Below are 15357 nucleotides of genomic sequence, written 5' to 3' on the forward strand. Positions count from 1 at the left end.
TGACGCCTAAATCAGCCAGGAGGATAGTTGGGATTGTAATACTGTTATTTCCGTGAAAAAGAGGCAATTTTTCTTCACCTGACAACTAGGCCTCCTAGGCCTTTAAAATAATTGAAGGCCACGACGGGCTAGGTGTAGAAGTCTTGGGCGCTGATTGGGAGAGCCCTGCAATTTCGGGACCGTCACTTCCGTTCTGCGGAAGAGTTTAAGTGGAATTTGATTCGAGCTCAATAGTCACTCGCTTGACCTGCAATCGAAGCCAAGGTCAACCGTGGAAATGTACGCATTGTTACTTCTTCAAACTTCCGACAAGCTACAACGAATGGAAGGTTCCGTTAATTCGTTCAGCCACAAAGTACTTGAAAGAACCTATAGAGCCTAAATAAAACACCGAAAACAAATTCCAGTGCCGATTCCTGGTGGTTAGGAGTCGCAGAGCGCCCTAGTGCGCTGTAAAAGCGACTAATGCATACATTAAAATTGTTAATAAACAATTTTAGAAAACCACCTGGGCATTCTTAGTCCCAAAAACCTTTTTATAAACGTGGAAAAAAATTTTTAACTGGATTTCAAAGATAAGTAATGGGTAAAACTATTTTACAGCCCTGCACTAAAAATCTGAGCGACGTAATCAAGTGAGATAAAAGATAAGTCCGGAGGCTAACGCTACTTTTCTCCTGATTATAATTGATGAGCAACTTTTGGAGCAAAAAAGAAAGAAAAAAATTCTCCTATTATTGACGCATAAATATCTAGGTGAGAACTTTGCTTTGCGAATTTTTTCAAATTAATTTAGGGTCGCTAAAGCAATCGCTCTATCTTTCATCGGTCATCGGAAAATGAATCGGACCGTTTATCTCCAAAGGAGGTATTAATGTATGGTCTCTAAAATATATAAATTCTATTCGCGTATGTGTAAAATTTCACTGAAAAAACTTGTATTTTGATTCTGTTTCTAACCTCGTCCAGCGAAACCTTGTGTAACTAACAAACTCAACGAGGAAAAGGAGGGAGTAGGAATAGGGGAGCGCTACACTTTCTTCAAACCAGAACTCCCCGGTTGGTTTACCTTTGACGGAATTTACTGGCGGCCTTGAGAGGCATTTCAATACGGTCTGCTGCGATTATTTAAAGCTCCGTTTATTCATGTGCAATACCCGTTGCTTGGATGATTGGATCCACTCCCGAAGTCGGGCGGGGAGGGGGGAGAGGTCCTGACTGCTCCCGCAGTCCCGCTCTTGCCAGTTTTGATAGTTTTTCATTCAGACGCTTTAAAATTTAAAACCAGTTTCAGGCGCTATCGGAAAAAAATTGTACTCACTATTCAGTGACTACTGAACATCATGAGGGTGTGGGACTGTTCTTAAACTTGGGCGTATTCGATCAGAATCAGTCTATATTTAACTGAATTTTAAAGTGTCTAATTTCAATGATGATCTAATCACTATCTGATTTCAGTGATTTAATTTTTAATCAGAGCACTAAACAAAAGAACGCCTTGAAAAATTCAAGTTTTTATTCCAGTGCATAATAAAAACCGACTAAATTTCGATGTAAAATCTCGTTTGGTTTTCGTGCGAAAGAAAATACAATATGAAAGATACTGGGCATAGACTGAAGTAGTTAAAAAGGAATACATTTTGCAATGAGGAACTACTATTCCTAGCTCATTAAAGAGACAAGAGACGTGCCGTTAGAGTCCCTATGCAGAAGGGTGCTTTGATAGATAGCCAGATTTCGTAGTTTTTGCACTGGAAAAAAGAAAACATTGGATCTAGAGTCCAGACTCTTGAAAACATTGACAAGAAAAAGGACTCTTTATTCAATCAGATTTGAGCTTAAATCAAAAGGAAATACGCTCAAATTAAGAGGCAGGGTTCTTGATTTAAGCTCAAATCTGATTAAATCAAGAGTATTTTTTCTTGTTGATGTTTTTAAGAGTCTGGACTCTAGAGCCAATGTGTTTTTTTTTCCAGTGTGATTGCAAAATGAGGTTGAATGGATTCTGCTTAAATCCACACACTTGGACTTCATTCTGCAATTGGGTAGATCCTTAAAACAGGCGAAAAAGCATGGGCGTAACGTGCTTTGCGATACATCGATTGATCCACCATTTAAACCTATAGAAAAGGATCGATAAACAGGATGCTCGTTGCGAACACCTCAATAATCGATTCTTTACCAAAGCTTCAAATGGGAAAACATCGAAAATCGATCATTCACGCCTAGTTACTGATGCGGAAAAAACAATTTTGAGAGGCTCTTAAAGGTTTCGTTGAAGTTTTACTGGCAACACTGCAACGGGTTGAGCGAGTTTTTTCGAGCGCGGTTCGCCGATTAGTGGAGTGGTAGGCGTATTTGTAAATAAATTGAATTTGCTGATCGTTTAACACCCTTTAGAGGCAATTGAAGGTCTTTCAGTTTTCAACTTGGTAGTTTGAAATGCACACGAGTTGATGTGCAGCTTTGTTGTGAACAATTTCTTACAATGCATTAAAATTACATGCACACTGAGAAAAAACTATGGCTTATAAACCTATTAGAGGTACATATGGAAACACTATGAGTAGACTCTTAAAACATGACAAGAAAAATACTCTTGATTCAATCGGATTTTTGCTTGAATCAAAACAAATCCGCTTAAATTAAGAGGCTTGGTCCTTGATATAAGCTAGATTCTGATTAAATCAAGAGTCCTTGTTCTTGTCAATGTTTTCAAGAGTCTGAACTCTAGATCCAATGTGCTTTTTCTTTCCAGTGTTAATATCACATGCAGTTCATGGACTTAACAATCAATAATTTCACCTTTTTCGGAACATTACTTTCTCCAATTTCCTAAACTTTTTTGAAACTAATTAACCTGGAACCAAAACCTAAAAGATCATTTCGAAATATGAAAATAAGCAGCGATTGTAGAACTATGGAAACTGTTATTCGGATTCTGTTTATTTAGAATCATTTATCTAACAAAAACTTGAGTTCATGATTTTAAAACCATCTAGTGCGACACAAAAAATAAAAATAAAAATAAAATAAATAAAATAAAATAAAAAAATAGATTACCTAACTTTCGCATTTTATTTTCCCCAGGAGAAAAATTTCCTAGTAGTTTTGAGTGAAATTCTTAGAGGATATCCGTTAAAAAGTTAGAAAAAATCACGAGGAATTCTGTGAAAATTCATCAAAATAAACGTATTTATGCTAAAAGGAACTATGTTGCACACAAAACCTACGCACACAGTTCCTTTTAGCATAGAAACGTCCAAATGTATTCTATGTACCCAGAAACTTTGCCTCCGTTGGATCGAATTCCCCTTGCTGTGGACGGTAACAAAGAGACACAGACGGAAATTTTCAAGTAAGGATAACGCGTTTTTTTGGATTTCACCGAGTAGATTATAGGTGCAGCGCGACTGCAATTAAACCATTTAACCATTAATGTTACACGTCTTTCTCCTATTAATAGGCTAGGTCTAGCATGGGCAGAATTGGTTATGAGGCTCCCCCCACCGGAGTTCTGCTTGACCTATCCTTCGGAAAATATAAGGAATTTTGCGACATATCTGCGCATGACATTCCTGTTATCACTGAACTTTTATTTCAAAACAGTTCTCACTAAATACATCTCAAAATTGCTCTTGAACCGTCTCAATTTTCAAAATGTTTATGGAGGGCTCCAGAACCACCCTTAAAGCTGGGGTAGTCCCCCAACCCTCCATAGAGAGTGCTTTACTGTGCCCCTTTGACCTCCCTAGACGAAATGCTCTTCTGTGTCTACCACAAGAAATTCCCAATTCCGCCTTCCTGAGCTTGTCCAAACCTTAAGTCGTAAGCAGAAAATTAGCCTTACGCTAACCTCTGCGATATACAGTGATCGTCACACAGGAAAAAAAGTCGCTAGGATCTAGAGTCCAGACTCTTAAAAACATTGACGAGAAAAAATATTCTTGATTCAATCGGACTTTTTGCTTGAATCAAAAGGAAACCCGCCTAAATCAAGAGGCTCGGCTCTTCGATTCAAGGAAAAATCGGATTGAATCAAGAGTATTTTTTTTGTCAATGTTTTTAAGAGTCTGGACTCTAGATCCAAGCTACTTTTTTTCCAGTGCAGTTTTGCCTGATAGAGCTGGAAAATCAGCAATTTTCTCCACTGAAACCCATGTAAAAAGCCCACATTTCATTCCACAACCTGGCAACCTCACTGGGGAAAAAAACACATTGGATCTAGAGTCCAGACTCTTGAAAACATCGACAAGAAAACATACTCTTGATTCAATCAGATTTTTGCTTAAATCAAAAGGAAATCCGCTCAAATTAAGAGGCTTGGTTCTTGATTTAAGCAAAAATCCTGATTGAATCAAGAGTGTTTTATCTTGTCGATGTTTTTAAGAGTCTAGACTCTAGATCCAATGTTTTTCTTTCCAGTGAATGACAGTCAGACGGATTTTGAGTTTTGAAGGCAACAACTCACCAACTCGTGCATGGAGCAGCTAACCAAAGGGACACTATAATCCTTCGAGCCACAACACACACAACACAGACCCGCTGAAACTCGAATTAGACAGCGTCGCGCGGGTAGCCTACTCGTCGGGGGCACTTTCTAGCCAAACAATCAACAAACAACACGAGCCACGGCCACAGACGAGCGAGAAAGACTGAGCAAGACAAAGAGGCACTCGTGCCGAATGTGTGCACAAGAGAAGTTACGCGGGTGACCTAAACGGCCAGGGGCATGAGACGCCAGAGTTGAAGTGCAGAAAACAGCGGGGGACCCTGAGGTAGGGGGGCGGGAGAAATTTGCATGCAAGCACTTGAGCTGTTATCACCGGCTCTTATTCTTTTTATCAGCTCCGATGACACTAGAGCTGCTTCGCTAATCGTTCCCGACTGCCTACCGCGGCGCTAAACCTAGTGTCCCGCTCTTCGCTGACACATCACTCTCGTCGCACTATATTAGCCACCCGCGCAGCTGAGTCAGCTTTTGGCGAGGCAATGGGCCACTGGGCAGGGTCTGAACTAGAAATGGACGTATTTCTATCAAACGGAACTATGTGCATTAAGACATGAGCCCTGAGAACCATAAGAATACACAGGGCTCACGTCATAATGCACATAATTCCGTTTGATAGAAATACGTTCAAATGTGACAGGATCTAGTCACAGATCCTTAGAGACCACTAGAGACCTTATCTTACAGAAGGAGACTTTTCTCAACTTTTTGCAAACACTTATACACCACGTTTTTCTACAACCTGGGAAGCTCTGTCCTGAGACCTCAGGGCCATATCTCCTTCAATATCTGAGCTTTCAGGCCGAACCTACACCACTCAGAAGTATATTTTGTGGTCTCATAACGTGTTAAAAATAGCTCTCCTGGAAGGCTATTTGTGTTCTTGTGTTACTTTTGGGTAATATAGGAAGTGAAACCCAAACCAACAGAAATGTGTTGATATTGGTACAGTTTGGAGTGAATTTAGCGGAGAAAACAATGGAGAGACTGGGAGAATGCATTTCTCCGATTGCGACGTTGGTATTCACCACTCGTTTTTTTAAAGAAATTTCTTCAAGAAAACTAACTGGCATTTTCTCTTGAAATTGTCGACAGAGAGCTAGGGTTGTTATGTGATTTACTTCCCGTGTTAACCAAAATTTTGACATCGAACCCCCTGAGAAAAGGACTAGGACCTATTCTGCCATGCTATGCTTAGAAAGAACGCCGTAAGAACATTCAAGAGTTGCCAAATTTCCCCAGTTAAAACAATAATTTTTTTGGGAAACTTTGCGTTTAATTTCTTGATATTTTCAGATATTTTAGATTTAATTGCAAATAAAAATGTCTGAAAAATTTGAGATGAATTTTCACAATTTTTCAGTAAATTCGTTTTTTTTACAGAAGGAAATATGGCGATGTCTGGAGGCTTATACGGCCCTCTTTCTTAGCGCAGCAGTATGCTGCCATGCTATGGAAGAGCGCCGTATGAACACTCGAGAGTTGCCAAATTTCCTTCGATAAAATGTTCATTTTTTAGGAAAACTATGATTATTTTTCCTTGAAATTTTCAGAAGTTTTAGATCAAATTACAAACAAAGTTATCTGAGAAATGGGTAGGCAAATATTCCAAAATTTTCCTGAAAATTAGTGATTTGCCAGGAGAAATTTGACAACGCCTAAAGCCTCAAACGGCGTTCTTCCTTAGCACGGCAGTAATGATGCTGCACCTAAGTGAGACCACTTTAAAACCCACCCCTTAGTCGTTTTTCCATGCAGCCTTGCGGGCTGATTATTGAAATTAATAGGCATAAAGCAAAAAAAAATCAGACGATAAAATCAGATTTTCCAGGTTTTCAAGAGACCTGTCCCGCGTAGCATTTCCGGTTAGCTGTTTTGTTGTTCAACAAAATATACGAGAATGAGGCAAAACTTTGACTGAAGCACCAATGCCGCTTGAATCTGTTGGCATCGATATCAGGATTGTCGACAACAGCAGTGCTTTATCGGTCAAAGATCTCGTTAGGGCGCATTTGGTAATCAGTAATTATAGTGAAGATTATGGAAATAAGGAAAGCCACGCGCCACCCCCAACCCGATAAAACCAATAACGACCGCAGAGACAACAACACCAACAGCCGTCGTTCGAAAAGTTCGAAAGTTTTTCTGCCAACATCATGTCGAAGTGGACGAGAGTTGCGGTCACCGGTTTTCAGAATCTAGATCAGCATTAAATTTCAGACATGCTCAAAACCAAAAAATGATCAAGGATTGTTTGAAGTTTTTCTTGAAATTTTAGGATTCTTTTTAGCAGTCGAACTTTTAGTTATTAAAATCTTCAAAAACACGTTTCACCGAAGGACATCAGAAGTCACGAGAATGCAGGTAAGTTATCTAAGATTAGTTTGGTATCCATTGTTTATTGGTTTATTTTACGTTCACGTGTTCGCCTTCGATGTGGATAAGTAGGCAATTTCTCGACCTAGGAGCACGTTGATTTGTATCCTGTTTTACATACCCCCAAAAAAGCGGCGTGCGGCGTGGTGTCTATAGTACGTTCATATGTTTCCCTTCACTGTGCATGGATAGGCAATTTCTCGACTTCCGAGCACGTTAATTTGTATCCTATTTCGCCGTACTTTTTTCCGTCATTTTCATAATCCTTGATCTTCATTATGGCGCGACGCGACGCCTTGCCACCTATCATCCGTGCTCTCCAACTTTCATGCTAGGTTCTATCACCTCTTAACACGACAAATTAAAACTTAAAATGCTCTATTTGGAGATCTTACAGCTTGGATACCATGGGTCAAAAGACCATCGAAAACTATAACAGTCTCCGTGAAAAGTAAAAACAAAATCAGTGAGACTGCAGTGTCTGTAAGAACTGCATCAGGCACTACCTCCAAAATGGAAATCCGGAAAGAAACTTCGTCACTAGTTGCATGCGAATTCGATGGTCACGCGGTTTTCCCCTATACTTAAACTGGAGCGACCCTGAGCAAAGTTTAAACTTTCATTTAACTTTTGAGTTAGAGCAACTCGATTTTTCAGCGGACCCGCTATGATCATAGTGGTGGGTTATTATAAGCCTGAAAAATTGTGGGAAATAATCGTTTATAAACTCTGAAATGTTCACACTTTATCATCACTAAAATGTTTATGAAACCATTCCAAATCTGAATGAATGGAAATAAACTTTGCCGATGAACTCAAGCAAAGATAAATAAAACAAAGGCGTAAATTACTATCCCTAATAAAAAGTAATTTATTTTGTCTCTATTACGTTTAACACTTAGTTATCTATTTTAGATCGTTGATTTATATTTCGGTTAGGTCCGCGGTCTATATTTTTTTCGTGCGTCTGACCTATAAGAATGTTAATGTTTATATTTCACACTGGAAGCTAGAGCTTGAGCGGGGCTTAAAGGTGTATCAACAACGCTCTCATTTCTTTTGATATTGTGTTTGCGGCTGGGTTGGTCTTCGTACTTTTTTCTTATAAGTCCTCAATATCATTTCCCAAAAATGTTCTTTTACATTTACTTGACAGCGAACTTTTTCATTGAAAAATGCAGCCAGTGTAAGCTATTGGAATCAAGATGAGACCAACTCAATTTGAAACGAAGATGAAAAATTCGACTGTATCCCGAGAATTCTCAAAAAATTAAAGACAAGTGTCTCAGAAAAGCACTTGAACTTATGGTACGAGTATAAAAAAGAGTAGCTGAGAAAACTGGTTTGTATGTAAAGCTTCACAATCCTAAGACTTTGTTAGCCAAATTTGCCCACTTTCTTCCACCCAAGAAATCTTAAAATATAGTAATTCGCGCATTCGTGAACCAACATCTAACTTCTAGCGCGGGAACGGATTGAGATTTTTTCGCCAGAAAGCTAACAAAAAGCGAACTTTCACTTCCGAAAACTGTCGCCCCAATTCCGACTCACTACTTCTTTCTTAGGGTGTCGTGTGACCCCCTTTCTTTCCTCTATGACCCTTCTTTCCTCTATGACCCTAAAGTCCTTATTGGATGACTATTAAATACAAAAAAAGTATTTAAACAAGTACACTGGAAAAAAAACACATTGGATCTAGAGTCCAGACTCTTGAAAACATTGACAAGGAAAAATACTCTTGATTCAATCGGATTTTCGCTTGAATCAAAACGAAATCCGCTTAAATTAGGAGATTCTGATTGAATCAAGAGTACTTTTTCTTGTCGATGTTTTTAAGAGTCTGGACTCTAGATCCAATGTGTGTTTTTTTTCCAGTGTATCTATAAAAACAGCAACTGACCCATTTTCAGTACTCTCATCTCTTCTCGAGTTCAGTTCAGCATAATAGACTCGAGTCTAAAAGTTCATGGAGAGACATCGTCAAGCCAAGTGGGCCAAAAAAGCAACCCACTTTCTATTTGTCGTGCCATCGTTTTAGAGGTACGTTTCGTTTCACGAGTGTTTGACTAGCTGCTAATCCGCCAGTTTACTACGCTCTCAAGTTGTTTGTTGGGGAAAATTCGCGATGAAAGCTCTCGGGTGATAAGCATCGCGTAAGCACAATGACCGTTTGCTGAATTGCCGTTCAGATCGGATATTCTGGATATTCGAGGGGCAATTAGACGTGTTTATGCTAAAAGGAACTATATTGCACGCAAATCCTATGCATATAGTGTCTTTTAGAATAAATACGTCCAATTGAGTGTGACAAGTCAGGTTGAATGCACTTAGGGGCAATATCGATGGTGAAACTACCAAACCACGTATCTCGGTTTGCGACGTCGCAGACTTCCTGTCATACTTTATTTTTTAAATGAAAAACTACGTAATGTCCAGTTTTGAGAATTTCTGTGATTTTTCCTCTTCGTGCGAAGAAAATTCTGTGAAAATTTCAAGGAATGATATTGATTTGGTCTATTTCAAAAAAATAAAATGTGAGCGTAGATTTTTAAACACCGCAAACGAGATACGTGGTTTGGTAATTTCACCGTCGATATGGTGTTCGTAGCGAACTTCCATACTGTGCTGCGTTGCACCTATGTAAACCGGAAAATAATATTTCATCACCTTTCGGCCAAAGTACCACAAGCGGCATGCGACGTTCAAAAATTTCCGCCGCCATTTTATTTTTTTACAGAGAAATTGTTCAACAAATCTTTTCGAAAATTTCACTGCATTTTCTTTGAGCTGCCGATAAAATTCAGTGAGATTTTCAAACATATTCAAACAACGATTTCTTAAAAAAAAATGTAAAAATTTGTAAAGAGAGAAAAAAAAAATGAAAAGGCGGCGAATATTTTGAAACGCTGTATGGCGCTTGTGCGGCACTTTGGTCGGTAGGTGACGATGAAAATTGGTTTATCTCACAAAGGCTATCCAAAATATCGGTAGTTAAAGTCGAAAACTGCGTGCCTCCATTGCAACATTTTGAAAGTTGTTCCTAGACCAAGAAGAATGATGGTCAGCGGAGTTATTTTTAATCGGTCGGAAATTGATTTGAGACGCAGACGTGATAAAAAATATCAATGGCCAAAGTCGAATTTTGGGGCCATTTGGCCGAACGTTTCACGCGATTTCGCGGGATTTTTCTCTCACTCACATCCGAAAAACTTTGAGCTGGCGCACAGACTTTGCGCGCTCTCAGTAATTTTCTATAAATTCAACGCTTTCGCAGTAAATTTAATTCTTGACAATTTAACGCTTCCGCAGTGATTTTTTTCAAGAAATTGGGATTTGAGCAGTAATCTTCTTAAAACATTCAACACTTACGCAGTAATTTTACGGGAAAAATGTCAACGCTTTCCCCCTAGATTTGTAAAAATTAGTGAGTTCACACTAATTTTAACAAATTATCAGCATCCTAGTCATGAGTTCTCCTAAAAATAAGTGAGTTCAGCGTCCAACTCTTAAAAATAAAACCAAGTTTCTAATTCGTGAAACCGAACGTTCGATTACACAAACTGAAGGTTGGGTTTGACGATACCATGTTCTCCTTCATTTTGTGGATATGCAATTTTACTTTCTTGGAAGTTAAAATATTTGTATCGTTTGTTCCGCAACATCAAACTTTCCTACTTCGCGTTCAAGTTTCTGAGTCGGCCAAGAAGAGTTTAAGTTCTCCTTCATTTTGTGGATATGCAATTTTATCTTCTTGGCAGTCAAAATAGTTGCATCAAGTGTTTCGCCGTGAAATGTGGGTTGCGTCTACTTTTCGATAAAAATGATACGCACAAATGTCATTTCTTGCAAACGCTGCGAACTTTGCCGGTGGAATTTGTAATAAATGAGAAGCAAAAAAAGGAGTGGAATAAAAAATGGTAATCACTTCAAAAAATTTGGAAACGTGTGGAAGTTTTTTGGACGTGAGTGAGGGAAAAATCCCGGACTGCATGAAAATTTCGGCCGAACGGCATTTTGTGTACTCCGGGTCCCTTTTTGCTTGAAATGCGGTCAAAGTAAAGGACCAGACATTTTCTTATTTTTGGCCATGGAGAAGATTTTTTTTGGGAACTGAATCACACATGCCAAAAAAAAACCTCTTCTGCTAAGCAAACAATCAAATTTTTTCCATTATCTGAATTGTTTTCGCCGTTCGGCCTTCTTAGAAACAGTCGAAAATGTGCACGCGAATTTTTTTTATTGCTTCATCGGAAGTGTTTAAAGAGTTGATTTCACTGTATTTTTTATACAGTAGATAAGTTTTTCTGATATAGAAAATTGTAGGAAAATAGATTTAAAAGCGAAAAAAAACTGCCTAATGACGTCATCTGGCGGCATTTCCAATTTGAATACATCAACGGTGGAACTCCCAAACCATACGTATCTCGGTTTGCAACGTCGCAGATTTTTTATTAGTACTTTATTTCTAAAATTGAAAGCGACTCAACGTCAACTCTTAAAAACTTTCGTGATTTTTTCTTCTCTGACCGAAGAAAATTCTGTAAAAACTTCAAGAAATGCTGCCGATTTATCCCTCCTTCAAAGAATAAAATGGGAGCGAATATGTTAAAATACCGCAAACGAGATACGTGGTTTGGTAGTTACACCGTCGACATGCATTACAGCAGATTAGATCATTTTGTCATATGGATTGCATTTTGCAATAAGGAGCCACTATCTCTGGCTCTTTCATAAAAGCACCTTTGTGCACAGGGAAACCAATGACATATATGTTGTTTCTAAAATGAACCAAAGATAGTGGTTCCTTATTGCAAAATGTGGTCCATATCTCCTCCAATAATTGGATTGCATTTTGCAAAAAGGAACCACGAGCAATCCAATGTTGCTAAGATTGTGCTGCTTACATTCTTGGCAATTATGTTGCTGAAATCACGTAAAATTTTTTTACAAAGGTAATTATCGTCTTAAAATTTAATTATAGTTTATCGTTAGTAAGGATAAAACTCATTTAGATGAACAGTTTTTATTTGCAAGGTAAAAAAATTTGCACAATCTTAGCGTCATCGGAATACTCTGGGCTCCTTTTTGCAAAATGCAAATTGTTCAATTTATGAACCAAGGATATCCTCGTGTTCAATTCACTCAGTAGTTTCCTTGAACGCGAAATCCATCAAATTTTAACACCCGCAATTTCTCCATCGATTCGTAGAATTTTTGCGGCTGAAAGATAAAAATAAAAATTCTCACCAGTCACCGTACCGCTTGAAACCGCAAGCGAGGGACTCTACAAACCGTCGCGTCCGCCCGTCATGTGCTAAGGAAGAACGCCGTATGAACATTTGGGCGTTGCCAAATTTTTCCGCATAATGCAAGTATTTTTGAGGAAAATTATGCATGATTTTCCTTGAAATTTTCAGATATCTTGAACATAATTGCGAACAAAATCATCTGAAAAATTTTGAGAGAAATATTCACAATTTTTCAAGTAAATTCGTTTGTTTTTAAAGGAAATATGGCAACACCTAAAGGCTCATACTGCGTTTTTCCTTAACGCGGTAGTATTGGGCTCGGATATGATATAAAATTTCAGGTTCTGCGCTGGCTCGTTTTCGGCCTGCAACGACTACAGTAAACAAATACCAACATCGCTCCGACCTTGGACCGCCGAAAACGCCGACAATTTTAATTATTTAACGACGGGTGATTCACACAGCTCGAATTCAAAACGTCTGACGACTTTCTCCTCTGCGCTTCCGCACGTAGAGACGGAATTCCTGCGAATTAAAATCGAAAGGAGGTAACGGCGTTGGTGATTAACGCGGGTCGGCGAAATATTCAAATTTTTCGTGCGAAGTTGAGATCGGCCTTGCTGTTTTCCCGGGAACGACAGATATGATCGCAGATAACACAGGAAAAAAAAAACACATTGGATCTAGAGTCCAGACTCTTGAAAACATTGACAAGAAAAAATACTCTTGATTCAATCAGATTTTTGCTAAAATCAAAAGGAAATCCGCTCAAATTAAGAGGCTTGGTTCTTGATTTAAGCAAATATCCGACTGAATCAAGAGTATTTTTTCTTGTCGATGTTTTTAAGAGTCTGGACTCTAGATCCAATGTGTTTTTTTCCCAGTGAACGCTGGTGCGATGGGAAATTCCTTTTAAAAAAATCGTTTACAGCGTTACCACAGGATGAAGAAATTGGAATTCCCTGACATTTCCCTGATTTCCCTGTCACATTTTGGTAAAATTCCCTGAAAATTGAAGATACGCTTGATGGTCAAAAAGACATAATTTCAAATAGTTTTCACTCAAAATCTGTTGTTTGAAACGTCAAACCTGGTCTAGAAAGCAAATAAAGGTGATTTGAAAATTTTTTCCAGACATTTCGAAATTTTCGTCATTTTCCCTGACTTTTTAAAATTTCCCAACATTTCCCGGTATTCCCTGACTGTGGAAATCCTGTCGTTAGGAGCCTATTCAAAAGGATTTTCAATTTTATAATTCCATATCGAGGGCCAACAAACAATACCGCCTAACAGACGATTGGACCGCGGTAAGCCGAAAGGAACCAAGTCACTTATAGCTATTGTCAAATTTACTAGGGAAATTTAATTTTTTCCATGAAAACGGTTGCGCTGATTTTTGTGCAAATTGCAGTGAATTATCTGCAAAGTACGAGGCAAATTCCTTAAAAATTAAAAAAAAAACAGCACAAACGTTCTCTTGTAAAAAATGAAATTGCCCAGTTAAATTTGGCAATACCTGATATGACTTGGTTCCTCTCTGCTCAACGCGGTCCAATTTGGCCAAAAATGAGTTGGCGACTTTGCCGCATTCTACAGTATAAAATTAGCAAGCTGGTGATTTTAGTTTTTTCCAATTCTAAAGGGGAACACCTCAATGATGTAAGAAAAAATTGCGAATCTATCCTTAAAATTAAAAAGATGGTGAAGTTTTCTCTTGGTTCTGGAAAATTGTCAATTTGCAGATAAGCAATATTTTTCATTAGCCATTGATATCTAGACCGCAGTGAATGAAAATATCTACATAGTGGACAACTCAACAGCTACATTTTTCAAAATCTAGGGATGATTCCAACTTACTGCGGAACTGCCATCATTGGACAGTAGAAAATTTACTACTTAGCATCCACAGTCTTTAAGGGTTTTGTTCAGTTTTCAAATTTTGTGAAAAAGATCACGAGTCAATGCCCCTTTCAAAAATTAATTAATCATGCTGATTGTGCAAAATTGATTACACCAGCAGCTTCACAAGATTTTGTAGTTAAACAACTTGACTCTAGAGTGAATTGTGGCAACTCGACCATTTTGATACACAAATCTCGAACATTACACTCCCAGAGAGACTGCATAGCCTTCTCCTTTAACGTACAAATAATAATCCCAACTTTGAAACAGAAAGTACCAATGATCATGAAGTGATCACCAATCCAAAACATTGCAGAGGCCTGTTATTAAAGTACCGATCAAATCATTAACTTTAGGAGAATGACAGCTTCTGAAGTCATTACTAAGTAAATAAGTCTTGTGGAACAGTCTGAAGTGCAAGCCAGCCAGGAGTTAGGTACCAAACCCTAGCGTAGCTAGAGGTATCTGTAGGGACTTGACTATGTTCCATGTTCGAGGAGCCACAGCTCTACAAACTATAACCACTCCGGAACCAAGATACCAGTTAGAAACTCAATTGCATTTAGTATTGAATGTGACGAAGATATATGAGTACGAAAATTCCATTGATGCGAATGAAAACATATTTCAGCAGCAATCTGTGCGTAGCAAAGTATGCTTCGAGCTGATTGTTGACTAAATTTCACATCAGTAAGGATATACTCTGGACTCATTAGACTCTTAAATAACGTATCGGGAGGTAAGCGAAATCAAATCAGGCTTCAACTGTCATACTGATTTAAGTTAATTGTGCAGTGGCTCAAATTCTAAGAACCAAAACAGGGCATCAATTAACCTACTTTGAGCATGGAGTATTGCATGATCAAAGTGACGGTTACGGCAGGGATTTAAGTTTCAGAGGGAACTTACTTTAGAAATGACGGTGATTCTTGACGGTTGTCCGAAATTCACTAGTCACAAACTTTAATTTTCCACTGGAAAAATAAAATTTACAAAAACACAGTCACCACACGAGAGGAAAGAACATAACCTCAAGTAACTCGCAGAAGAGGCGAAAGAAGAAGAAGGGAGGAGAGAGGCCGTCGCCCGACAAGCCGCTAGGCGGGAGGGAGGGAGGTAAAGTCGGCTGACATGGAGGGAGGGGGGGGATGAAAGAAAGGGCGGGAAAGGAATTCGCGAATTTTCGCGTTCGAATTCAAACGGCGCCGATCACCCCTTCCTTCTTTTTTCATAATTATCGTAGGACTGATATTCGCGAATTATGAGCATAATTAATTAATAATTCACTCACGCGAGGTGATTGATCTCTGACCACTGGTT

General features: G+C 38.6%; 1 protein-coding gene across 2 annotated transcripts in view; it reads right to left on the reverse strand.

Annotated features, from left to right (window-relative positions):
* The window catches only part of Pino (protein pinocchio), a 329206-nt gene extending 314109 nt beyond the window's left edge, over positions 1-15097 (reverse strand). The window contains exon 1 of one of the 2 annotated variants that reach the window (XM_019040487.2): positions 14947-15097. The gene's annotated coding sequence lies outside the window, so the exon portion shown is untranslated. Of the gene's footprint in view, positions 1-4471; positions 4647-14946 lie in introns of those variants that run through there. The other variant, XM_019040488.2, reaches the window with a different exon arrangement.
* Positions 15098-15357: the final 260 nt, after the last annotated feature.

Source organism: Bemisia tabaci, chromosome 10 (genome assembly GCF_918797505.1).
Source record: "Bemisia tabaci chromosome 10, PGI_BMITA_v3".
NCBI lineage: Eukaryota > Metazoa > Arthropoda > Insecta > Hemiptera > Aleyrodidae > Bemisia > Bemisia tabaci.